The following is a 26,525-nucleotide window of genomic DNA, read 5'->3' on the forward strand; positions in this document are numbered from 1 at the left end:
CAGATACTATAGTGAGATAGGGATTTTCTATTTGACTGGCTGGTGTTAGTAGAGAAGTGTGAATGAGCTTATTGGTGAAATGAAAGAATTATATGTAGTAGTATTTTCAAATAGAATTCTCTGCCTTGTGGAAAAGCAAAGGCATATGATTATTGAAAAGTCTTTATACTGAAGAGGGCAGGGCAGAGGGGCAGTAGGGTGCTGTCATCATGTTGTGCCGATATTCTTCCTAATTCCTTTTGCTTGAGGGCTCTCTCCGAATTTGATTCTTGTAAATCAAAGAAAGAATGTTGTAACTGACATTTCCATTAAGCTGCTTTTAACTTTCTTACCCTTGGGTTTTAGCATTTAGTTCTCTGTAATGGCCACCGGATGCCTACTTTACTCAGACAATAAAGATGCCGTTGAACTGTGGTAAGATCATTTCCTTTGGAATAAAATGAAAAGCTTTCTGTACTCACAATTGGAGGAAAATGTAAAATTTTAGTAGGCCTTTTCTGCTAAGATTGAAGAGAGCCCATGTTTGAACACCATCAGCTTTGCGGCTCAAATGTGCCTTGGAAATTTCCAGCATGCTTTTGAAATAAAAGAAGCAAGTATACCTTTTCAGTGTGTATTTTTGTAATGGATCCTTAGAAATATTTGGAAGAAGAGTAATATTTCACATCTTTGTTGGGATCATTTTGGTATCAAAAGATCCTGTGGTCGTTGGTACTTTATGTTCTGGAGTGGACCTGATTTAAATTACTTAGAGAGAGAGAGAGAGGAAAGAAGGAAGGAAGGAGGTAGAACAGAGGGAAGAATGGTGTGGGGGGGAGGGGGGGAAGAGAGTTTGTGTGCATGTGTGTATACCTATAGACCCAAATGTTTGTGCTTACTTCATGTTAGTATCTATCCGCCTCTGGTTTTCAGACAGTCTATCCTATATCTGCAAATTTTATGATTAAATTTGATATTTTTATGTATTTTTTTAAGTAATCTCTATACCCATCGTGGGGCTCAGACTCATGGCCTGGTGATCAAGAGTCATGTGCTCTACCATTGGGGCGCCTGGGTGGTACAGCGGTTAAGCATCTGCCTTCAGCTCAGGGCGTGATCCCGGCGTTATGGGATCGAGCCCCACATCAGGCTCCTCCACTATGAGCCTGCTTCTTCCTCTCCCACTCCCCCTGCTTGTGTTCCCTCTCTCGCTGGCTGTCTCTATCTCTGTCAAATAAATAAATAAAATCTTTAAAAAAAAAAAAAAGAGTCATGTGCTCTACCAGCCCGGCACCCCTAAATTTGATAATTTTAGATGAAATCTGCATCTGCATCAGAAAATATAAAAATTAATGATAGAACCCATCCGTGGCGCTTGATCATGCTTGGCACTGTTTTCAGCACTTCGTGCCTATGAATTCACTTAGTCCTTATAATAACCCTATTATTATCCCATTTTTGGAGTTGAGGAAACGGGCACAGAGATTAAGTAAGTCGCCCAGGGTGATGCAGTTCGTAAATAGTGGGGCAAGGTCCAAAACCAGACCGTCTGTCTTTCCTCAGTTGAAAGCAAATGCAAAAATTAATTGAAGCAAAAATTCGTGAGATTTGCGTCCTTCCTAAATCTATCAGTTGATCTTGTAAATTGGAGACTTTTCTACTGGTGTTGATAGTGTTTCATCTAACTACAATAATCTCATGTACTCTGAGTCCCTGGCTTCATGATCAACATTTTAAGTTATGTTACACAGTAAGCATATACTTTATAAATTATTTTAGTTGTGTTTCTGACATACATTAAAGGACAGTAAATTTAGCTAGTCAACATGAAAAGCTTTACAGAGAAGTTCCTTGTCTCCTCTTTCCTTAGGGAAGAAAAATGAGCTCTCTCAGTTCCCAAGTGACTCCTCAATTTAAAATGAATTATTCCACTGGAAGAAAATATTCTTTCTCCTGCAAAAAGCAGCTACTGCTTTCAGAAAAGAAGCTGCAGTCATTTTTCTCTTCAATGGTCTGGATTTAGTCCTGACGTGTGACTCCTGCCAGTTTCCTTTCTTTGAAACCTTAGCATCAGCGTAACTAGTGATTCACCCTTCTTGAAATAAATGCCGTGGCCAGTGTTCTACGCAGACAACTTCTGAGTGCCTGGGTCCCCGCCTGCGCTTCTGGCCTTGAGTTATGCTGGAGAAGAGGCTCCCAAGGCGGGAGATGGTGTTGCAAGCTAAGAGCAGTGCCTGGCACCCTAGAGGTCCTAGAGACCTCAGGAGCTGGTCGCCCTGCTATGGCTGTTGGGTAGCGGGCCCTCTCTGCGTGCTGGGTGCTATGGTAAACACTGCGTGCATTGCCTGCTTCCATTCCCATCACATTCCCCCCAGGCAGGTGCTGTGTTTGTGTCTGTCCCCACTTACGGATGTAGACTGGCAGCTTAGGTGAAGAGTTCGCCTGGGGCCACATGGCTGGTAAGCGGTTAGAGCTATGGTGCAAACCCGGTTGGTTTAGTTTTTTAAGGTAGAAAAGTACAGCAGTCATAAGTGTACAGTGTTTAACAGAAGATTTCACTTCCTCCCAGGCATCGTTCCGCAACAGAGATAACCACCGTTCCGTTTCTATCACTGTAGGTAAAATTTTTTTTTCACCGTAGGTAAATTTTGACCGTTCTTGAACTTGATAAAAATGGAATCATATTCATATAGCGTGTGCTCTTTTGTGTCTGGCTTTTTTCATCCAACATTATGTTGACATTCATCCAAGGATTTGCACTAGCAGTCATTTCTTCTTTCTCGTTGCTAAATATATTTCTATGTTTCTCATTGTATATTTCGTTTTATGACTGTACCTCAATAGTTGATTTATCTACTCTACTGTGGATGGACTTTTGGGTTGTTTGTATTTCTTGGCTGTTATTAAAAGTCTTGTTCACTATATGTATGTTCTTTCTTTCTTTCTTTCTTTCTTTTTTCTTTTCTTTTCTTTTCTTTTCTTTTTTCTTTTCTTTTCTTTTTTCTTTTCTTTCCTCTCCTCTCCTCTCCTCTCCTCTCCTCTCCTCTCCTCTCCTCTCCTCTCCTTTCCTTTTCTTTCAAGTAATCTCTACGTCCAACATGGGGCTTGAACTCAAGACCTGGTGATCGAGTCGCATGCTGTACTGACTGAGCCAGCCAGGTGCCTATGTATGTAGGTTCTTTGGTCATATATCTAGGAGCGGAATTGCTGGGTCTTCATATCTGTGGAGCTGTGGTTGATACCGGGAAATGGTTTTCCAGAGTGGCTTTAGCAGTTTCCATTCCCCCCAGCAGTGTGTGAGTTTCAGTGCACCCAGTATCCATGCTTGAGGTCGTGTGTTATCTCCATTTTCGTCCTCCAGTGAGTGTGTCGTGGGACTGTGTTGTATCAAATTTGGTTTTAGACCAATAGATGCTTATTGTAAAACAGGTGGAAAATCACAGAAAAGTATAAGATGAAAATTAAAAACTTACCAGTTCTACCGTCAAGATACACGGGTGTTAATATTTGGGTTTATTTTCTCTTCTTTCCACTGCCTATGTGTATGCACATGTATGCTGAATACAGAACTGGAGCTGTTTCAGGCAAGCCAGAGACTGTTAAAGGGGATATTTGGGGTGCCTGTATAATGAAATAAGAAAGCAATGAGTGGAACGCTCAGAAATAGAGTCCTAATGATATAAGTATACATCCTATTGCCATTTTCCTACTTTATTTGGAGGAAGAAGGAAAAAGGAAAGGAAGGCAGCATTTATTATGCACCTGCCATGCCCCGGGCACTGTGGTGCTGGGAAGTGCTGTACACATCCAGAGTGGATTTGTGTGCTATGAGAAAGGGTAACCTGCACGGCAGCCATCTACCATACAACACGTTTGAAAAATAAGTCTTATTTAACACCTAGTCGCAGAGCGTGTTGGAAAACTGGGCTCATGTCCCAGTGTAAAAGGAGTTTAATGAAACTGGCAGGTTGTTTGCTGTCGCAAAGGTACACATACTTCTATTGTTTTAACCCACTGGAACACAGACACACACAGAACAACACTTTGAATGGAGAATACTTCATTATTTGGTGCACAGGCTTCATATTTTAACAATTGTCCTGTTTCCTTCAAATGCATGAAATCCAACTCTTTGTTGTTTTTCAATATTGAATCTAATCTCAAAATCCCAATTAAAGTCTATATCTGAATAATTTGCATTATTGGCTGAAATTTTCATTGGTTCGAAGAGTGGAACCTTGTTCTTTGAAGCCATGCTTCATCTCCTGAAGACCCAGGACTAATTTTTGTTGCCAAAAAAAATGCATGGGGGGGGGCGGTGGGTAAAGTAGAAAAAAAAATACAGGAAACATACAGTCTTATAATCCTGAATGTACTTTAGATCTTCATGGCAATCAGTAGAGATCTCCTGGTTTTCTCTAAGAGCAGAGGGTATCGAGTCTTTCTACTGAAGCTTGCTGGCCTACAGTAAAGTTCTCTCGTGTGAGTATAAGTTAATTTTGCATGTGTAGGGAAATAACTTTAAAGAATGATAAATAGTTTTCATAAACTTGTCAAATCACTGAGTTGTACACCTGAAACTAATGTAACATTGTGTGTCAACTATACTCAAATTAAAAAAAATTTTTTTTAAAGAATAGTGTTTATTTACTCTAATGGTCTTTAAAGATAAAACCTGGAATTCATTAAACTTTATTCGGAAAATACAACCTAAATAAAAATAATAGCTTAGTTATAGGACATGTTGGACAATTAGATGTTTCATATTAGTTCATTTTCCTGATTTCTGAAGTGTATTTGTTTAAGGGGTGACTAGCTTTTTTTTTTTTTTAAAGATTTTATTTATCTTTTTAACAGATAGTGCCAGAGAGCACAAGTTGGAAGAAGGGGAGGAATGGGAGAGGAAGAAGCAGGCTCCCCGCTGAGCAGGGAGCCCGATGTGGGACTCGATCCCAGGACCCTGGGATCATGACCTGAGCCAAAGACAGCCGCTTAACCAACTGAGCCACCCAGGTGCCCCAATATTTAGCTTTTTGATGGAATTTTCAGTAGGGACACATTTCCCTGAATTACTAAAACCTAGACACTAATTAAATTTACCATTTTCATTCTTATTAGTCTTATTTATCACGTGGAGATGTCTTTTTTACACTTTATTTTTTTTACTGAAGTATAGTTAACATACAATGTTACATTAGTTTCAAGCGTACAACATAGTGATTCAGTAATTCTGTACGTTCCACGAAAAGTAGAGTCACCATCTGTCACCGTACGTTATTACTGTACTATTGGCTATATTCCCTAGGCTGTACTTTTCATCTCCATGACTTATTTTATGAATAACTGGAAGTTCGTATTTCTTCATCACCTTTATCTAATGTCATCCACCTCCCCCCTCCACCTCTCCTCTGCAACCACCAGTTCCCTGCATTTAAGATTCTGGTTTTTTGTTTGTTGGTTTTGTTTTTTAGATTCTACCTATGAGTGATATTATATGCTGTTTGTCTTTCTAACTTATTTCACTTAGCATTATACCCTCTAGATCCATCCATGTTGTCACAGATGGCAAGAGCCCCTCCTTCTTTATGGCTGAGTAATATTCCATTATCGATCTATCTATCTATCTATCTATCTATCTATCTATCTATCTATCTATCTGTATATACACACACACACACGTGCACCCCACCTCTTCTTTATCCTTCCATCTACCAATAGACAGGCTTCTTTCATGTGGACATATCTTCGGAGGCTCTAGGTGCGTAAGTCTCCCTGTTCCTACACTAAATAGCTGTGGAAATTGGTGTGCTTCTAATTCATATGACTGCCTTTTGTGGCCCTTCTGTCATCATCTGTAACTAATACTTTGTTGGCTTGCATAGCAGCTCACACTTCTGTCATTGCTTCTCTTTGGCTTTGGCCTAGGGATTGTGATTTCCAACTCTGCAGGGCTGTGCGTAAGAAGAAAAGACGGAAGCTGACGGTGAACTGTGTTATATGTTGGGTGCTGGGTCTGACACTGTGTGTTGCCTGAAAAGGAAATGGTGACTTCCCAGCATCACTGTTCTGCACTCTCAAAGCCCATTTCTGCTTCTATTTATTTTTTGATTGTTATAATAATAATAACTTGTTTGTCACCAAAATGGAAGCACTACAGAAATGTGTAATTTAAATGGAAAATGCCCTATTTTATCACCTCTAGGCATAACTACTCTTTAGGAATTTGGTAAACTTTTTTTAGATTTTTATGTAACTTCATAAACATATATTATTTTATAGAAACAAGCCTACTTTATAACTATATACATTATTCTGATAGTTTTTAAAAACAATGTATCTTGATACTTTCCATAGCTGGGTATATAAATTTTTTTTTTTCTGAGTTTTAAGTTTAAATTTTTTGCGGGGTAGGGGCTGGGTGTGGAGCCCAATGCGGGGCTCAAACTCATGACCAGAGATCAAGACCTGAGCTGAGATCAAGAGTTGGATCCTTAACCAACTGAGCCAACCAGGTGCCCCTAAATTTTTTTAAATAGCTTTCTGTATTCTGCAATGTGGATATATAAAAATTTAGCCAACTTCCAAATAATGGACATTTGAGTTATTATAAATACTTTGTGTGCCAGTATTTATACGTTTAGGATTGTGTTTGTATAATTCCTCTGCCAGAAGTAGAATTGCTGGATCGGATGATGTACGCATTGAACATTTGGTATTACCTGCCAGAAATGTACCAGTTTGCACTTGTTTTTCTTCCATGTTCATCAAAGGCTGTTTCTGCATGTTTCCTGGTGTTTTCAAAGCGCAAATTGTGAGTCAGAAGTGTCAGAGGAGGTATTTTTGAGTTTGTTTTTAGTCAAAAAGGGAGACCTTGATTTCTTGGATGTAGAGGCAAGAAAGAGGAGAAATGGATGCCTCTCGGTCGAGAAGAGAGGCAGCCAGAGCCAGGAAAAGGAGGAGGGAAGGCTGGAAGAAAGAGCAGACACCAGGGGAACCTGGTCTTCCATCAGAAGCAAATCCCTCCTGTGCCCCTTCCAGTCTCTGGGTCTCTGCGTGTGGCTCTTTCTAGCCTGGCCTGAGGGTCTTCCTAAATCCCCGCCTCCCTTCGCTCCGTTTCAGGTTATCCACATACCCTGAAATGGATAAGCTCTGGGGAACAAGGCCTCCCTATTTCCATGAGGACATCAATCCTGGTCTTAATTGTTTTGGTAGAAACTAGCCCCTGTAGATATAAGATATAGTAAGGCTCACGGAATTGCTGGGCAGGAGGGAACCAGCCTGTGGAAATGGTCTGGGACCACAGGGAGCTGGGTAGGTAGGGCCACAGGCACGCTCTGAGTAGGACCTGCTGCCTGGGCCACGCCACACTGGGGACACAGGCCCACCTCATGGGGGCAGAGATGAGACTTTGGCCTTTTCGTTCCTACCAGCTGGTGGGGGACTCTGCCTCACTTCAGCTCTCCGGCGTATGTGGGGAGTTCTCCAACACAGGAAGGGATCGTGTTCAGATGCTGACTGAAGTATTGATCATTTCCAGCCTCTGTCCTCCATCCCTGGGTAATCCCTCGAGCCTCTTTCCCCTGGGTCTCTGAGATCTCAAAGGAGAGGGATGGTCATGCAGATACATGGACACATCCGTGCACACACATTTATCTGCATATCTGTTTTTATTTTATTTATTTATTTTAAAATATTTTATTTATTTGACAGAGAGAGAGAGCACACGCGCCAGAGAGTACAAGTGGAAGGAATGGCAGAGGCAGAGGGAGAAGCAGGCTCCCCACTAAGCAGGGAGCCTGATGTGGGGCTCGATCCCAGGACCCTGGGATCATGACCTGAGCCGAAGGCAGATGCTTAACTGACTGAGCCACCCAGGCGCCCCCGCATAACCGTTTTTAAATCACTCCGAATGCTCCCCGTAAGGATGGCATGCAGGGCAGCACGTGGTTCTGCAGGTGTTGGGTCTGCCCGCAGGGGTAGGGATTCCAGCAGATGGTTGTTTGTGCCACGTTTGCTGGTGGCCGGGTAAGGATGATTTAGATGGAAATTGGGTTTAGCTTGGACCCTAAGACCCTTCAGCCAGAAGACCTGGGTAGGCTGACTAGACGGTTGGATTATTTGTGTCCAGGGTTCTGGAGGCCCAAATTCACATTCCTCAGAGCGGCAACTCGAGGTTCAAGAGGACTGGATTATTATGAGTAAAGAGACTGAGATTCTAGGCTTGGTTCCGCCTGACCACCGAGAGGGACCCGGGACAAGTCACACGACTGTTTTAAATTGTCTTATGTTTTATTATTTTATTTATTTTTTTCATGTTTTCAGTGAGGGTTTGGATGAAGTCATTGTTTTTGAATCGGACTCCCCATCAGAATTACTTGGCTTGCGTGTGTGGGTGTGCAGGCGTGCAGAATGTTAGGCCTCAACTCTAACCCATCCCTCAGAATTTCTGCAAGGGGTCTCGGGGACTTGTTAAAAAGGCTTCCAAGTGACTCTGATGGTGCCACAGTTCTAGAATGCTGAGGAAATTTCCTTATCAGTTTTAATGGCTCATAAAATATGTTCAATCCAAAGGTGGGTGGTTCTGGAAACTTGGTTTTATTAAGCATCTTCAACTTCATAAAGATTTTAGTCATCCCTGAAGGGTAGTGTCATTTGAGCCTTCATCCCTTTTTTCTATCAGCTCTTCTCTGAACATACGAGAACGCCAAATTGTCTCACCTTCAGATTTTCTTTTTATGCATTCTGTGGCAAAGACTGCTAACTTGATATCAGTATCTCCTCTCCTTCTTCTTTGGTAACCAAAAAACCTGAAATGTTTTTAGGGTGTCATAATGTGCCAAGCTAGAAGATTCTGTTTCCCAGCCTCCCTTTCACCTGGCTATGGGCCAGGGACTTAACGCTTTAGTAATTGAAAGGTGAAGTGTTATGTGTGGGGCTTATGGGAAGGTTCCAGAGACTGACTTGTATAGACAATGCATCCTTTTGCTTTTTTTCTGTCTTCCTACCTGCTGCTTGGAACATGGACACAATGGCTGAAGTCCAGCAGCCATCTTGGATCACGAGCCCACCGTGGAGATGGAAGCCGTGCTCTAAGCACGTGGATCCCTAATGACCATGTGCCATGATGCCACGGTACCACCCCTGGACTGCTTACCTCCACACTTCTTTCTTACTGGTTAAGCCAAAATTATGTTGGGTTTTCAGTGATAAGCAGCTGAACCTACCCTGACCGACCCTCCTGCTGTGTGGAGGCCTCCACACCTGTAGGTGACTTGCACGCGGTCGGTTCTCCTGAAGTATTTAGCAAGTTCAGTGCGCAGTGGCACTGAAGGCTCCAGGGCTCTGACCTCTGCCTCTCCTGCTGCAGATAAATTACTCATAGGGACCTTTTGTTTGCTCTGTCCCAACCACCAGGAAGGGGGTTCCCACTCTTCTGTGTGGGGATTTAGTGCCATAGCCTCAAATATTTTGACAGGTCTGTGGATAGTCGGTCTTTGAAATTCCAGCTGCATGCATGATTTCAAATGAAAATCCAAGGACCGGGCACTTTTCTGGATCTGATGAAATTGGAGGTGGTTTTCAGATGATGTCAGAAAGGCCACCATGGAATCTGTTGCTATCGTCTGGAGGCTGTACTTTCCACGGTGCCCGCCAGGAACATGATGTTGGGGGACTCTTTGGAAGGTGACTGACTGTTCAGGAACCCTGACTGCCAGCTACTGACAAGGGGGTCTGCCTTCTCAGTGGCAACCTCAGAGGTGGTCTTGGCCAGACTAGCTCGCCCCTGACTCATGCCGAGCTTCCTCGGCCAGGCTGACACGCCCCTCTTCAGAGCCGGGGACAACATGCTGGTTTCCTGGAAGCATTTAGGCCAAGACTCTGCTGTGAAGAAAATGATATTGTTTTTGCAAGTATGGACTAATGGGAATGTGTTTAAAACTCTTCCTTAACAGTAAAGCTCCTTTCAAAGAAATATGGGGTTCAAAACAACAACAACAACAACAACAAAAACAACAAACCTAGAACAAAGAGCAAAAGCTGAGAGATGAATGAACTCTTCACAGATACCAAGGAGTTTCTTTCAAAATGGGTTTCATTGACTGCATTGATTTCGGTGGCCGACCCCATTGTTGGCCCCCTGAGAGCAGGGGTAGAGTCGGACCACGCCCATTTGTGGGAAAAAGTGAATGCCATGGCAAACCCCAGCGGTTCGAGAGTGTTTGCTTCTCCTGGAAATAATTATAGAAACACGCAATCCCTGAAAGGCAACATCTGGCTGGCTGGAGGCAAGCTGGCAAATACTCAGTCTAAATAGACCGAGGTGCCGTTGCGCAGAAGGGAAAGAAACACCCTGAGAACGCGGCCATGGGGGTTAGTGCCTATGTCTAGAGAGATCCCCCTCTCTGTCCCAGGGTTCACATTTTCTCTACAGCCGTGGGTTACCCCTGCCCTTCTAGAAGACAGATGCACAGCCCAGAGCCCAGTCACCTACCGTCTCCCCTTCCGAAGCCTCTCTGGAGGAGAGGGGGCCTCCTCCATCTCTGGTTGGCACCCAGAGCTGAGATGTGTTTGCTGCCCAGGAGCGCCCTGGGCCAGTGCTCTGCGGTCAACCTTGACTTCTCATCTGCTTCCAGTGCAGTCTGAGGTGTTGGTTTAGACTGTTCAACACGTCTCTTCCCACTCAGTGCTTTCTTGAGGTGCCATTTCGTCGTCCTCACCAGCCAGGCCCAGAAGAACCTGCGAGCTCTGCAGCGTTCCTCCCTGCTCAGTTGGGAGGGGCCCAGCTTTGGAGCTCTTGAAACTCCAGGGCTAATCCCCTTCTTTCCTTTTCAATTTCGCATCAACCAGCTGGTGACAGAAGCCGAACACCATCTTCGTGGATTTATGAACACGAAGGGTTTTTCAGTTTTAATAGCAGGTGCGATATTTTCAAGTAAAGAATGCAGTTCTAATATATCCGATGAACCCGTCTGGGGTTTTCAGAGACCAAGTTTCTATGAGAGCTATGACTGTGGTGTTTTGAAGGGCTTGTTGGGAAATCTGGGCCCTTATAACAGGCTTTTGCAGATGGTGCATTTTCACACGGAAATGCTTCCAGTGACTGTTTTGTTCAGACATTCTGCTGTTGTTACCTCTTGGCTGTGGTTTTGCGGAGCCTGAGGCAGTGGTCTTAGAAGCCTGGGCTTGACTTCACTCTGGTCTCTTCAGCTTTCAAACACCCAAGGAAGGCTTGGAGAAGACCAAATTTCTTTCAAGTCAAGAGGTCGTTGACTAAATCCCTGGAGGAATTCAGGAGGGGCAACCTGCTTTTGAATAAATAGTCCTTAGCATAACATGGATGAAGTCCTGTTAATCACATTGAGAGGGGACTCAAGGAGTGTTTGTCTGGGTTTGAGGGGTTGCAGGAGCTGAGAGTCCTCGGAGCCCCGAGACCCCTAACTTCCACCTCTACCTGCTTGCCTTGTGATCTGACGCAAGAAATCACTTGACTTTTATGAGCCTCAGTTTCCCTACCTCCCTGTCTTTTTCTGCACGTCAGTAGAGTCAGGTGGCGTTAGTGCTTTCCAGACTGTAGAGTGCTGTACGGGTATTAGTTATCAAGTCGGTGGCTCTGCTTTTTGCTTCGCCCATCCCATGACCTTCGGCGTCAGTGTTCACATCCACATCACTGCTTCCACCGTCTCTGGGGTGGACCCTGTTTCTCCTACCCAAGCTGGTGTGTCACACCTTCCTGTGTCACTGACTTTGGGCGGCTCTTTGGCCCTGCTTCTGATTTGGGAGATGTGACCTTGCTCTTCCTGCTCCCAGGAGGCAGCTTTCTCTGCCTAAAATCTTCCTGTTTGGACTCTGTTACAGGTTCCCTGTTTTCTGCATCATTTTCTGCTCTGTCATATATGGTCTTCAGCTCTTTTCTGTAAAAGGGTGGGTGGTGAGTCAGTAAGTGGGGCCCCCTGAGAAGGTGGCTTATTGACCTGACTTTTTTGGTGCTTCCTTCGCATTCCCCTCCCCCAGCCTAGATGCTGCCCCCTTCCCCAGGGTTTTGGGAAGACCTGAAGGCTCTTAGAAGGCGTTGGCCTTATTTAACCCTGTGGGGTTGCATTTTACATTTAATACGAATGCTTTTTGTTCATTCAGTACAGATATTTACCAACTGCGATATTTACAGCTATGTGCCAGACCCCACATTAACCCTAAAGATACGGTGGTAGCCTTAACAAAGGAGAGCAAAGCAAAGCTCTTACTCTCGGCAGCTTGTATTCACGTGGGGAGATCTGCTGAAGGAGGAGCCAATAAACACACAAATGAAGGCTTATCAGTGGGCGATAAGAGCTCAGAAGGACAATTTGGTGAGATAAGGTGGGTTGTGAGGATGGTGGGGGATGGGGGGAACCCTCCTTTATGGGGATGGTCTTTTCTATGAGATGGTCAACAAGAAGTTGAGGCCGGAAGGAAAGTCTGGGGCATGGCTCTCTGGGGAAAGAGCATTGGGAAAAGGAGCCAGGAGCCAGGCACATTATGGTCCTAAAGTGTGTTCTGGGAACAGCAAGGGGCGTGGGGGAGGAGAGAGTGTTCTAAGAGGTGGTGGGTTGGGGGTGCAGAGCAAGCTGGATTTTGCAGGTCGTCTTCAGGCTTCTATTGTGATGGCAGTGGGAAGCCATGGAAGGGTTTCGAGAAGGAGGGAGGTGGATAGTCTGAAACTCTGTGGAATTACAAAAGGCCCAGGACTTCCTGGGGACTTGTTCTGCAGCCATTGCCAAGTGGCTGTGGCTTAGTGACACGGAAGAGCAGGGCCAGCCACAGAGGCAGGGCCTTGAAGGTGGGAACAACAAGCCTGGAGCGAGAACCTCAGGAAACCAGGCGACTGCTGGTTTTAAAAATGGGTTTTAAAATGTCAACTAGCACATGAGACCATGGTAGAAAAGTCACATGGAGGTGCTGCTAAGCCCAGAAAATTATGACGAGGCATGCTGAACTAATGGTCAGTTGTGGGTAGTGCTGTGCCCCGAGTACATTCTGAAGCAGGTGTGTTCTCTTGCATTCATTATTTATCGAAAGGTTGACTACTTCCCAAATAGTAACTCATTGCTTATGTACTAACTGATACTAGAACTTATGGTCGTATTCCTGGTTGGTCCCCAGGCCATGTGGAAGGCTGGGCCATCTGTCTTTCTGACGGGAGTTCCCTAGTATCTGATAGGGGTAGAATTGGTAGCTGTTGCATCATTTGACTACTGATGGCAGACCCCTGTCATTTGCCCCTGCTCTTTGGAGGGGGGCTGCCAAAATGGCTTCCTGCATACACGAGGAGTTTCAAGACATTTGGCAGCAAGAGCTAAGGTTTAGCATTTACGGAAGGTCTTGACTCACTTGCTGTAACTTAACCCGATGCCCGGGTTTATTTTTTTCTTGGTTTTTAGCAAATATGAGGGGGGGGGGGAAGATTTCTCATCTGCTTTATTTTCTGAGTTGCTTTTAGTCTTACCACCCACAAACATCTTCAAGGAAATCATTGTGAAAAGTAGGCCTGGTGTGAATGAGGTTTTTTATCACAAAGCTCATTAGAATAACGTGTAGCCTTTTTGCCACTGAAAACATTGGTCCCCTTTTGATGATATTTAAATTTTTAAGTTCAAAAAAGGGGTTCTGACAGTTTGTTCCATGTCTGGAAGTATTATTATTCTGTTTAGTTTCTTCAAAAGGCGTGGAGCCGAGAGGGTGGGGTGGACGTCCGGTGGCCTGGTTAAATAGATGTGTGCTGCCGAAATCTTACAGCAGGTGGGCTACTCAGAAAGAAAAGAGTTCGTTCCAAGAAGTTGTTTCCCCGAAGCAACCGAGGACAGAACACACCTTATTATATGTTTATTTTGGTAAAGGGAGAGCAGAGTTGGGTTTCCCCGGGCCCCAAATGTCAGGGATGATGAACTCATACATTCATAAGCGAACTAGTTTCCTTCGACGAGACCTTTGTCTTGGGGGCCTCACTCAGAGGTAAATCATTTTTCTCAAATGGGGACTGTCCAGTTGTTCCCTTTGGGCTCGCAGAACTGATTCTTCAGAAATGAGGCTTTCAAGCCCCAAAGCAAGTTTGGGCAGTCTTCCCAGGGCAAAACTTCTGGAGACCAGGCGCCTTACCACCAGTCTGCGCAGGACCTTCCTATAAGCTCCTTCCTCCTGAGGGGTGTACTCTTGAAATTGTTGTTTGACCTCCACCTCCCTGTCATTGTGTGCATTCCCTGAGGGCCATTAGGAGTTAAACACTGTAGAGATTCAGGGCCAGACCTGCCCTCCAGGAGCCTGCAGTCTAAAGTGGGGAGGTAGAGAAGTCAGAGGGCAATTGCAGTGAGTGGGCCTAGGCAGCACTGGGACACGTGTGGGGAAGGGTGGAGAGGGGACAAAAGGCAGGAAACTTGGTCAGAAGAGTCAGGGAAGGTGAGGCCTGAGAGGAATAGGGGTTGCCAGGCAAGCTCATGGAAGCCAAGGAACATGGTGCCTTTGGAGATCCTCAGTCCTGCAGGAGGCATCTCAGCTGGCCTGAGATTGTCAGGGACTTGGTCTTGTACACCATGCTAAGGAGTGCAAAAAAATACCAGGGAGTATTTTTATCCTGAGTGGAAAGGAAGAAACCATTGAATACTTTTTAAGCTGAAGTACAAACGAGTGGACAAATTTGAAAAGGTCACGCTTGAAAAGATCAGGGTCATGTGGAGAATGGGTTTGAGGAAAACAAGACTGGTGGCTAAAAGAGAATTTAGGAAACCGTTGCTGACATACAGGTGACACAGTGCAAATGAGGACGCCAGCACGGAACAGGGAAGAACAGCAGAGATGTTCTAGGAGGTGGGCTCAGCAAGAAGGAATCACTCAGTGGTGTGGAACCTAAGGAAGAGGAAGAATCTAGGATGCTTCTGGGTTGCTGGGGGGCCAGGGGGATTGACATTAATGCCATGTCCTGTGCTTAGTCAGGAATTTTAAGAAAGGATCAAATGGTCCCAGGACCATTGCACTATTAGACAATTAGAAGCTACCACGAGAAGAGTAGGCATGGCTCTAAGTTGTGTCTAACCAGGGAGCTGTTTTTCTTGTGAGAAAAATGTAGAGAAGTCCCAATAAGATGTTGTTTGTTTGAGAAACAAAACTAGGAGAGAATTAGGAACAGGAAGTTCCCTACAGAGCATCTTTACTGTATGCTGCCTTGCATAAAGGTATTGCCCTTTACCACCTTGACAGGTGGTAATAATTCCTTCCATTCTCAAAGATTAAAGGCACAAGCTATCAGCCCAGGTTTTAGCTCAGAAGATTTGGGGTTCTGAGCAGCAAGAGCTCACTACTTCAAGGAAGTGGAGTCATGCCCTAGTGGTGGGCTCCCCTGTGTGCAGTGTGAGGACTGCAGGCCTAAGAGGTGACATGGTCTAGTAAAGTGGACAAACAGGAACTTGGAATGGGGTGGGCCAGATGTTCTCAGAATCCAGGCTCTGTCATCTGTTAGCTTATAACCTTGTCCAAGTTACTGAAGCTCCTTGTCCTTCAGTTTTCCCATGTTTTGGAGTGGGGGGAGATTGTCAAACAGTGTTTATTGAATGTAAAGTAATCCCAGCCCCACGGGGAAGAAAATTCCAAGGAGAAAGAATAATACATGTTAAATACCCACCTGTGCATTCACACGTGCGCACACGCACAAGCATGCATGCCATGTACATATCTAAGCTCCAACAGTGACAAATCAAACACCTGCCTCCCCCAGCCTGAGTGACAGCTATTAGGCAGTGGTGCAGAGGTGGGACTCCAGGATGGCTTCTAATAGCAGTAGCCTTGTCCCTCCCTGGCCCCTGACCTGTCCGAGGGAGCTAGGGTGCCTAGGAGGTAGGTGGCAACTCTTCCCCACTCTGCCACAGACATTTCTTGACCCGGATCTCATTCATGGCCTCTTCAATGGAGCGTGGATCCCTCTTGTTGGCCATGGGCACACAGCTGTAGGTCTGGTTGGCCTGTAGCATATGGGCCACATCCTTGGCTGCACCCTTGCCAATGAGGTGGCTATACTTGTCCTTGTAGTTGCTAGCAGGGCTCACCACCATGGGCCCCTGCTGGGCTGCCTCCTCCTCCTGCCTCTGGGCCAGCTCCTTCAGCTTCTGTTTCTCCTCCACCTTCTGCAGGTCCCACTCCTCCCCACAACGGTAGGAATCCAGCTCTTCATCTGAGGGTGCAAACTTGTTTTTGAATATCATGACATCGTGACACTCATCATCTTTCCCAAAGGAGAAGGATGTCAGGCCAGCCACTTCCACCATATTGTGTAGAATGTTTCTCTCTATTGTTCATCAGCTGAAACTTCTTGATCTGCCCCCTGTCTTGGATGAAATCTGACACCTCTTTCTCCGTCTTTTTGTTTGTTGTTTTTCTTGCTCCTGTAACATCAGGAGCCAACATCACCACCATCATTCAGGTGGTGGTCTACTCTCAGGCCTTGCACCGAGACTCCTGGTCACCAAGGCTGGGTGGCTTCTCCATGGAGCTCAGGATGGTGTCCAGTAGGTCCGCCATCTTGGGAGTCCAGTTTTCCCATTTGACAAGAATGTTGGGAAGGTTAAATGTGAACCTAGGTAGAGTGCCCTATATAGTGCCTGACCCATAGTAGGCGCTAGAATAGTAGGATATTGTTGATTTTTCCCTGTTGATGTGGGACATGTCTATACCACCACTGGACAGGAACCCTGGCTTTCTGCTTATGACCTATACGGTACTTGGTCCTTTGGGCAGGTAGCCATCTCTCTTCTACTCCCTGCAGTTGCTGTGGTCAATAGATGGAGGAGGATGGGGGCCTTCTCATCACGTCCTCTCTCTCATCTGTCTGCATAGTGCCAGTGTGTGTGTGTGTGTGTGTGTGTGTGTGTGTGTGTGTGTGTGTGTGTGTATGCGTGGTGCACCTTGAGGTGGAGGGCTGGAATATGAGAAGGCTCAATAATAATGATTGAAAGAGAGAGGAAAAATTAAATACAATCTAAATATATCTGTTACTATATTATTTGTTAATGACCTGCAAAAAGTCTTGTTAACTAGATAGAAGCTAGCAAAACTGCTTTTTCAAAATATTAAACCTCTGCACCCTAATTTTATCATGGCTTATGAGAGTGCCCTTCAATTCATGTATTAAACATGATGCATTTTTTAAAAGATTTTATTTATACTTGACAGTGACAGACAGCACAAGCAGGGGGAGCAGCAGCGGGAGAGGGAGAAGCAGGCTCCCCACTGAGCAGGGAGCTCAAGACGGGCGCTGTATTCCAGGGTCCCGGAATCATGACCTGAGCCAAATGCAGACGCTTAACTGACTGAGCCACCCAGGCGCCCCTAAACATGATGCGTCTTTGTGGCTTTAGTTTCTTCTCTCCTTTGCTGGAAAGATAAAGTGCGATCCTCTTCTTACCAAGAGTGAAGTTTATCATGTTTGTATCTTTTCGGATTCAGTGGAGAAAATCAGATTTACTTGAAAATGATGTGATGAGACATCTGTAGTTTTTGTATTTTGATACAAGAGTCTGAAAATAAGCTAGAACAGCTTAGAGAACACACATGAGCACTGTACCACAAAGACCATGTTACAAAAAAAAAAAAAGCCCCACTTTTGAAGGACTTTACTAATATGCATGTCAAATTTATACCATATTGGATGGTGCCACTGGCAATGTTTTTCTCCATGTCAGAATATTCCAGAAGTGTGCCATTAGCAGGGGCGTCATCTGTAGATACAGATTTTTCTGATAGGAGCGGGTTTCCGAGTCATCTTCCAAGTCATCTTCTAGAGACATCTTGAGCTGTCTGCCGTCTGCCTGTGCCCTGTGGCCTTGCTCACTGCCGGCTGGCCATTCGTTCACGTGCTCCTTGTTAAACCAGCTGTGCTCTCTGTGGTTTGGAAAGCTGAGACCACGTCTGCTGTCCTTGTCCTCAGGGAGCGTACAGCTGGGCTTCTCCGGCGTCCCTGCCATGTCTTGCGCACCTCTCACTCCTGGTCTTCCTTCCCTTCTTTGATGTGGGTGATTTCTTCGGCCTTTGACTCAGCTTTTTTTTTTTTTATTGCATTATTATTTTATTTTATTATTTTTTTCTTAATTTAAATTCAATTAGCCAACATATGGTACATCGTTAATTTTTGTTGGAGTGTTCATTGACTCATCAGTTGCGTGTAACACCCAGTGCTCATCACATCACGTGCCCTCCTTAACGCCCGTCACCCAGTTGCCCCATCCCTTGACTCCGCTTCTGTATGGAGTGTCTCAGTATGTTGCATACTTCCCTGAGAGGCGTCTCGTGCTGCTGCCCTGCGTCTTCCCTAGCACGGCAAGAACAGACGCAAGAACGAGGCGTGCCCAGTGCTTCTTGGAGAAGTCCATCGAGGCTCCTATTTTTACTGTGTTCACTGTCAATTTCCCCTTAATGTTCACAGCCTCATAATGTGATGTCCCCAGGTTTCCTCCGACTGCCTTCGTCTACCAAGAGGTCAGCCAGCTGATGATGAGGGTTTGGGGATCAGCCTGATGTCAAGGATGTGCCTGGAGTAATTCTCCTTCACTTCCAGTCCGGGCTGGAGTCCCTTGGTGGTGGATGTGTCGGGTGGGCCAGAACACCCCCACCCCAGCTGCAGGCAGGGCAGCTTCCCTGCAGCCAAGGGACTTTCATTTTCAAGTCAGGGCACAGGTAAAAGTGCAGGATAAGACCTGGAGAAAACGTTGCTCTTTGGTTATTCTGTTATCCTCTTCCATCCTAAAAAGAGTGTTCCCGGCTGTACTTACCTCCCGCGCTTCCTCTTTTTGGTGCGACCATTTTGCTGTTTTCTCTGTATGTTTAAGTGGATGGTTGTGACTGAGTCCATATGAGATGAGACCATGGACTCTCAGATTTGGAAGTCCCTTTTTGAGGGGCTGACACTGGAGTTCCTTCTCAAACCCGCCTGTGAATGAATGGGCAGCCCCACCCTGTTTGCCTTCCTCCACCGATGGGGAACTCACTGCCTCCCAGAACGGTCCATTCTATCTTTAGGCATCTCTCACTGTTAAAAAAAACTTTTCCTGTCTTAGATTGAGTTGGAATTTGGGTCCCTGGCGCATGTAGTCATTATTCCTTGTTCTAACCTTTGGAACCATGCAGAGCAAGTTTAATCCCTTTTCACATGGCAGCCCTTCTGGTATTTATGCTGGATGACAGTTTATCCTGTTCTCAGCCCTGTTCTCCTCCTCTGTACCCAGTGCCTGTTCTTAGCTTCTCAGTCCTGACCTCATCCTGGCCATGCCAACCAGACTCTTGCTGATCAGCCCCAAGCAGAGGGGGCTCCGTAACTCACTGGGGAGGGGGACCTGACAGCACTGATCAGCAGCATTCATTTGGCTAATGTGATTGCTCTGCTCTTTTGTCCTTGGGACTCTGTGAATGTTCCCCTGAGGCTGTGTGCTTGGGTGTGAAGACACACTTCTGAGATTGTTGGGGGTAGTTCTTGATTTCAGAGGAGTCTGCAGTCTGGTTAACTGGCCTGCCCTGCTGAATCTGGCTGAATAATTCCCAGAGATCATTGTGCTCATTGACAATCATCTATTGCACAGTGGACCTGTTGTCAGCTATGATCCCCTGACTCCTTTTTTTTTTAAAAAAAACAAGATTTGCTTCTGTGCCTTACCCACCCTGGAGTCAAGCAGTTGGTTTCTTCGGGGCCTTTGATCTCCCTGTTGAGCTTCCTTGTGATAGGCCTGACCCATCTCCAGTCTGCTGGTCTGTTGGCTCCTTAACTCTCAGCACATCGCCTGTGTTCCCTGGGACTGTGGTGCTAGCGGTTGGGGGCACAAGCTTGAGGGTCTAAATCCCATGTCTACCACCTACTGGGTGTATGGTTTGGGACAAGGGCATAGTGAAGAATCTTCTGGGGCAACTGGCAGAACAGAGTGGTATCTTAGGGAACCCAAGGGCAGGAGGGAGCAGCCTCAGGAAATCAGAACTGGGGAAGCCGAGAAAAGATCTCATCTCATTCCTGCTGCTTTCTGAATGTTTGATTTTTTTTTTTCTTTTCTTTCCTGGGGGCTGATTTTCCCTGTCCACTTATGTGGCAGGCAGAATAATGCCTCCCTCCTAAGATAGCCACATTTTAATTCTGGAACCTGTGACTATGTCACCTTACATGGCAAAGGGGATGTGATTAAAATAAGGACCTTGAGATGGGGAGTTTCTCTTGCATTATCTGGTGGGCTCAGTGGCATCGCAGGTTCTCATGAGGGAGGCAGGAGAGGAGGAGTCGGAGGACGGACGTGACGCAGGAAGCAGAGTCAGAAGAGCCTACCCTGCTGGCTTCGAAGATGGAGGAAGGGACCAAAGAGCTAAGCCGTGCAGCCAGCTTCTAGAAGCTGGGAAAGGCTAGGGCATGGATTTTCCCCTAAAGCCTCCAGAAAGAATGCAGCACTGATGACACCTAGATTTTAGCCTAGTAAGATGTCTGACATCCATTTAGGGTAAAAATAAATGTGTGTTGTTCTAACCCACTCAACTGCAATGCCTTCTTGCCTTAAAGTCTTCCCATGCCACCCACCCTCTTGCAGTAATGAGCTCCCCACCTGCCCCTTGTGCCCACGTTAGAGGCAGTGTGGGTTGTTCCTGCCTTCCCACCTCCTTCATCGTTGTCTGCCTCAGAGCCCAGCATGGACACTCCATAGGGTGAGTTCGTGGTAAGTGTCCGTGCAACCAAAGACCGCAAGAGAAACCTGGAGGGGTCTTTCGGAAATCCAGCTGCTTGATCATAGGTCTTGGCCTCCCAGCTTACAGCCCTGTCAGAAAAGGAGTAAGGCCAGGTGCTCATGATTTTCTCCCACTGAGCCCTGGGTGGGCCTCGAGATGGCCACTTCTTCCCTAAGTGTTCTTTCACCAAACTTGGAGTCTGCTCGAGAGCCTCTTAGTGGTGAATCCACCTGCTTTGTGAGACTGAATGATTGCCACATTTTCATAGTCTTCAAATATCAGAGGTTTGTTAAAAAAAAAACAAAACAAAACAACAAACCACAGAAATGTGGTTTTGATGGCTTCTTTTCTTTAATGTACTATAGTTGAAAAAGTGCTTGCATACTGAGGATCTCATTTAATCCCCAACCTGTTTCCAGTTTGTTAAGTATGGGAGTGACAACATCCAAACTCTCCACGTGTTGGGGTGGAAACCCATCACCCCTTTCCACAGTAGTGACTCACCCAATCTCTCTCATGGGGGTGGGAGATGTTTCTATTTCCAGGGCTGCTGGAACCATGGCTCACCACCTCTTTAAAGTTGTTGAGAATTTTCTTTTTCCCCTTAGAATTCCAGACAGTCCTTTGCATTCTGCTTCCCCTTTTCCCTAAGTCAGCATCCCCTTGTACCTAGCCCTCCCTCCCTTCCCTGATCTTAACATGGCCTCCGTGCCGTCTTGTCCTGCAGTTGTCGGATGCCATCTTCCCTCTGGTTGGAATTGGAGATTTTTGGGAAGGCCTTCCTGATCTGTGCTTGCTCTCCCAGGCGCCTGCTGTCTGTGTGTTCTGGGACCCTATCCCATGCCTGGGCTCACAGAGTTGCTCAACTGCTGGCCCCCAGGTGCTATCCGGACAGCCACATCCTCGACTTTCTTTCTCCTCATAACCCTCTGCAGAGAGCCCCCAAGCCACAAGCCAGATGAGTTCTGAAAGTTTATTTTGCGGTTCGTTGATTGTTTGGCGTTAGAATGCATTGTCCTGGGGACTTACTGTCCCAAATAGTGCTTAGATTCCAGGCTCCAATCCGCATTTGTTGTACCTGTTCTCTGGTCAAATTCTGGAGTCACGAAGGAAGAGGGCTTTGGAGTGAGACTGGCCTTGGTGACTTCTGGCTCTGCCACAGCAATCTGGGGGACCTTGGGCAAATGATTCAACCCCTGTGAGCCTCAGTTGCGTCACCTGCAAATGGCGATAAGTAATAAGCTGTACCTGGCAGGGTTGCTGACAAATGTATCGGAAGTGCTTAGCATAGTACTTGGTACTTGGTAGATGTTCGGTGAGGGATCGGTATTATTTATTACTGTACTATTAAGCATGTATCGGGTTTGTTTAAAAGCACCAGACAGGGGCGCCTGGGTGGCGCAGTCATTAAGCGTCTGCCTTCGGCTCAGGGCGTGATCCCGGAGTCCTGGGATCAAGCCCCACATCGGGCTCCTCTGCTGGGAGCCTGCTTCTTCCGCTCCCACTCCCCCTGCCTGTGTTCCCTCTCTCGCTGGCTGTATCTTTCTCTGTCAAATAAATAAATAAATCTTTAAAAAATAAAAAATAAAAGCACCAGACACCTAATTGCTATTTATATGGCCATTTCTATGGGTAAACTAATTCCAAGTTCAAACTGTGTACTGGGCACTCAGAATTGAAATGTACTTTTTTCCTTCTGGAGGTCTCAGATTGCTGTGGGGGAAGGAGTCTCTGTTCGTTCCTTCCTTCCTTCCTTCCTTCCTTCCTTCCTTCCTTCCTTCCTTCCTTCCTTCCTTCCGTCAATTCACAAATGCACTGTCAGGCATGCTGTGGGGAACTGGGGTAAAATGGTGAACAAAACCCAATATAGTCCCTGTGCTCATAGATCTTCCAGTCTGATAGAGAAGACAGACATTAATTTAAAATAAAAAATACAGCTGCTGTGGAGGAAGCTGGGAGAGGGTCTAGGGAGATGTTGCCTGGGTGTCTGGTGGGCCTTGGGGTTGGATCTATGTCACTGTGTGACAGACACGGTCTTCGACTGGGTGGCTTAGGGATTTGACAGCACTGGGTCCAGATCAAAGTAGAGCGTTGATCGCCTGGGCCCCAGCAGGTGACAGTCCAAGGTGTCTGAGATCTCAGGGACGCTGTCAGAGGCACAAGGTTTATAGGACAGGAGCAGCTGTGAAGAGCACGGCTGGGGAGGCAAGGAGACTCAGGGCAGCTGAGTCCTCAGGTGGTGCTTATTAAGGAATGCTTTAAATGGGACTTTAACTTGGCCACTCCTTCTTTCAGCCCAAATGAGAGCCTGGTCCTCATTTCCTGTCACTGTGGCTTCCTGTGGCCAAGCAAGTTTAATTAATATCTTATTCCATAAAATTGCTTCCCTCTTAGGTCTCATTTTTCACTACTTCTTTCTTGCCCTCAATCCCTAGTTCTCTGTTTTCTCCTGTTCGGTTCCTCCTGTTCTGTGACCGACTCAGCTCTTCTGTTTTTCATCCAGTTAACGTTTCTCTCTAGGCAAAGCGTGCTCTTTGGCTCTGAGATGGAGGAGGAAGGAGGCTGAGTTCTGTCGTCCATAAGCAACACGGGTGAATAGGTTTCGTTTGATGCCCCGTTTAAACTCTGCCCCCAGCCGTGTTCTCTGGGGAAGGTATAGCTTCAGTGTTTGCCCAGCTCTCCACGTGCTCGTTCTCCCTTCCACAATGCAGTGTGCGAGTTTTTTAGTCATTTAGCTCTCCTCGTGGTCTTGTGGGGAACTGTCCCCAGCTCGGAGAGCGTATTCACATCCCCACCCTGTGCAGCCTTTCAGCCCGAGAACGTGCTGGGTTTCTCTCCATGTCCCTATGATGGAATGCTCTGTGTTCACTGGGTCCTGGAAAATTACTTACCCTGTTTTTTTCTGGGAGAGGTACCGTCCAGGAGTAGAGCTTTGAGACCTCCCCAGGGTGGTATGCCTGGTGCCCTGTTGAAGGACATGTCTGTGCTCTATACCACCCAACAGGCCACAGGTGGAAGATGTGTCGGAAATTACAAGTGTTGGCTCTGCAGTGACCACAGGACCACAGCAGTGGGTTTGACTGCCTGGTGGTTTCTTTTTTAATGTTACTTAAAAAAACCAAAAAACCCGAAACCAATAAACAAACCAACAGCAACTTTTTATTTTAGAATGATTTTAGATTTATAACGAAATTGTGATGATAGTGTAGAGAGTTTCTGTAGACCACCCACCCAGTTTTCTCTACTGGTTGACATCATACATTCGGTTTGTCACAATTAAGAAACAAATATTGATAAATTACTACTAGTTTCTTTAGATTTGCTCAGTTTTTACCTAATGTCCTTTTCCTGTTCTGGGATCCCATCTAGGATACCACATTACATGTAATTGTCATGCCTCCTTAGGCTCCGCAGGGCTGAGAGTTTCTGGGGCTACTTTTGTTTCTGATGACGCTGACAGTTTTGAGGAGGACTGGTCAGGTATTTTCTAGGATGCCCCTCTATTGCCATTTGTCTTACGCTTTTCTCATGATTACACCGGGGGTCGGGGTTTGGGGAGGAAGATGATGGAGGTCAAGTGCCGTTTTCCTCACAGTGCATACTATCAATATGACTTATCACAACTGATGTTGACCTTGAAGTAGGGACCTGACTGAGGGCGTGTTGTCAGGTGTCTCCACTGCAAAGTTCTTCTTTTTCTCTTACTTCCATCCTGTCCTCTCTGGAAGGCAGTCACTGTGTGCAGCCTACCCTCAGGGGTGAGGAGTTATGTTCTCCCTCCTTTAAGGCAGATTATCTCAGTCAGTTAGAATTCTTCTGCGTGGGAGATTTGTCCCTCTCGCTTCATTTACGCCGTTATTTGATCATTTTCTGATATTAGCAGGTACTTGTAGATACTTATTTTCACATTTTGGGTTTTGTTACTTCTTTATCTGTTGCTCAAAGTGTTCCAGCTTTGGCCATTGGAAACTCCATATCTCTTACATATATATCCATTATTATAGGCATTGTGGGTTTTTTTTTTTTTTTAAGACTTTCCTTACTTTCTGGCGCTATGAGATGCTCCAGGCCCTCTTGTATGTTTCCTGCCCCAGTCCTGGAAGTGGCCATTTCTTCAAGGAGCCCTGGTTCCTTTTACGAGAGAATTTATTGGTATTATAAACCAAGATCTGGGTGCCAGGTGTGTTCATTGCTACTGCAATATTGTTGCTCCTAAGCCCTCTTGGCGGACAGAACAAGGAAAAACATGTATATACTGTATTTATAAATCTGTAACTATCTGTACCGATACTAAGCTAAACATGAGTTCACACTGATGTCTTCAAGGGGAATCCGCTATCACAAGATCATTCTAGCCTTTTCCCCTTGCAGATATATAGCCTCCCACTCCTAGCAGTGAGAAACAAGGCTCCCACCATCTGCCTTCCATTTACTTAGCCGTTTGTCTAGTCCCAGTTTACACATACAGTGGTTTCAGCATCGCTAACCCATCCCTCTTGGGAAGCAACTTTATCAACTACCCTGAAATTGCTGCGTAGAATTCCTTTGGCTTTTGGGCTCCACTCGTTTCTAGAGCTACTTGGATCATTTCCTTTTCTCCCCACCCCCTTCTGTGAAGTTGTTTCCTACGTTTGGGATACGGATAGATTCCTACAGTCTCACGGCTCTTTAGGAGAGAGAAATGGGGAGATGGAGATGCAGCCGTCAGGGAACAGAATTAAAAAACCTGGGGATATTTAAGTATAGCTACCAAATGTGTGGTGGTTCCTTGCCACGGGGTGACAGGATTCTCATAATCTTTTCTCCCTCTGCTTCCTTTTGTCCCTACCCATTTGCCATGAACTAAATGTTTGTGTTTGCCCCAAATGCAGATGGAGGAGTCCCAGTCCTGGATGTGATGGTATTTGGAGATGGAGCCTTTGGGAAGTAATTAGGATTAGATTAGGTTAGATCATAAGGGTGGGGCCCTCTGGATGGGATTGGTGGTTTTGGAAGAAGAGGAAGAGAGAGAGAGAGATCTCTCTCCCCACACAGGCACTGAGGAAGGGCCGTGTGCTGACCCAGTGAGAAGTCTGCCATCTACAAGCCAGAAAGAGAGCTCGTATCAGGAACTGAATGGGTCAGCACCTTGATCTTGGACTCCCAGCCTCCAGAACTGTGAGAAATAAATTCCTGTTGTTTCATCCACTGAGCCTGCGGTGTTTTGTGGTGAGCGGACTAATGCACCACTCTCTCTAGAAGGAGGATACGCACCCCTGCACTGTTGAGGGGCCCTTTCTTTAACCAAATCACCGATTCCCTTTCTACCTCTAAACAACAAAGGACCTCTCTTTCCTCCAGGGATCTGGGGTCAGCGATGGGTCTAGGTACATTTACCTATGAAAGCTCCAGGGTAAAGCTGCTATTGGAATTGTCTGATGCTATGATGGGACACTTTCAGCAAAAATAGGCATTAGGATCAAGGGACTGCTGCTCAGTGGAAAGATTATAATCACTTAGTTGGAGGAACGCATAACCCCATTCCCCAAATATACCGAGCCTATGAGCGAGCAGGAGGGCCTGGTTTTAGAAGCAGGAAGCACACAGAGAAGGGTCGGAGGGCAGGCTCCCCGGTGGCTCTGAGCTGGACTGGAGCCCCAGCTCTTCACTGTGGTCAGCCAGACAGCATCAAGTGCTCCTGTCCTGCCCGATCGTGAACTTGGAAGTGCTTGGTGAGCCATAACATTGCAACGTGGATGTGAGGGATTGGGAAAAGTTCCACGTTAAAGACCAAGGCTTCCTTGAGGCAGATTTTTCTTTGGGATGCTGCTGTGAGCTCTCTGTGTTTCTACTTT

The 26,525-nt window shown here is 46.0% G+C and overlaps 1 protein-coding gene and 1 pseudogene across 6 annotated transcripts in view; one reads left to right on the forward strand and one right to left on the reverse strand.

Moving 5' to 3' along the window:
* The window catches only part of CGNL1 (cingulin like 1), a 153,771-nt gene that overhangs the window by 15,306 nt on the left and 111,940 nt on the right, over positions 1–26,525 (forward strand). The gene's annotated exons all lie outside the window — the stretch shown is intronic.
* On the reverse strand, positions 15,834–16,521 carry LOC113269671 (sperm-associated antigen 7-like; annotated as a pseudogene).

This window comes from Ursus arctos, unplaced genomic scaffold (assembly GCF_023065955.2).
Source record: "Ursus arctos isolate Adak ecotype North America unplaced genomic scaffold, UrsArc2.0 scaffold_36, whole genome shotgun sequence".
Taxonomy (NCBI): Eukaryota; Metazoa; Chordata; class Mammalia; order Carnivora; family Ursidae; genus Ursus; species Ursus arctos.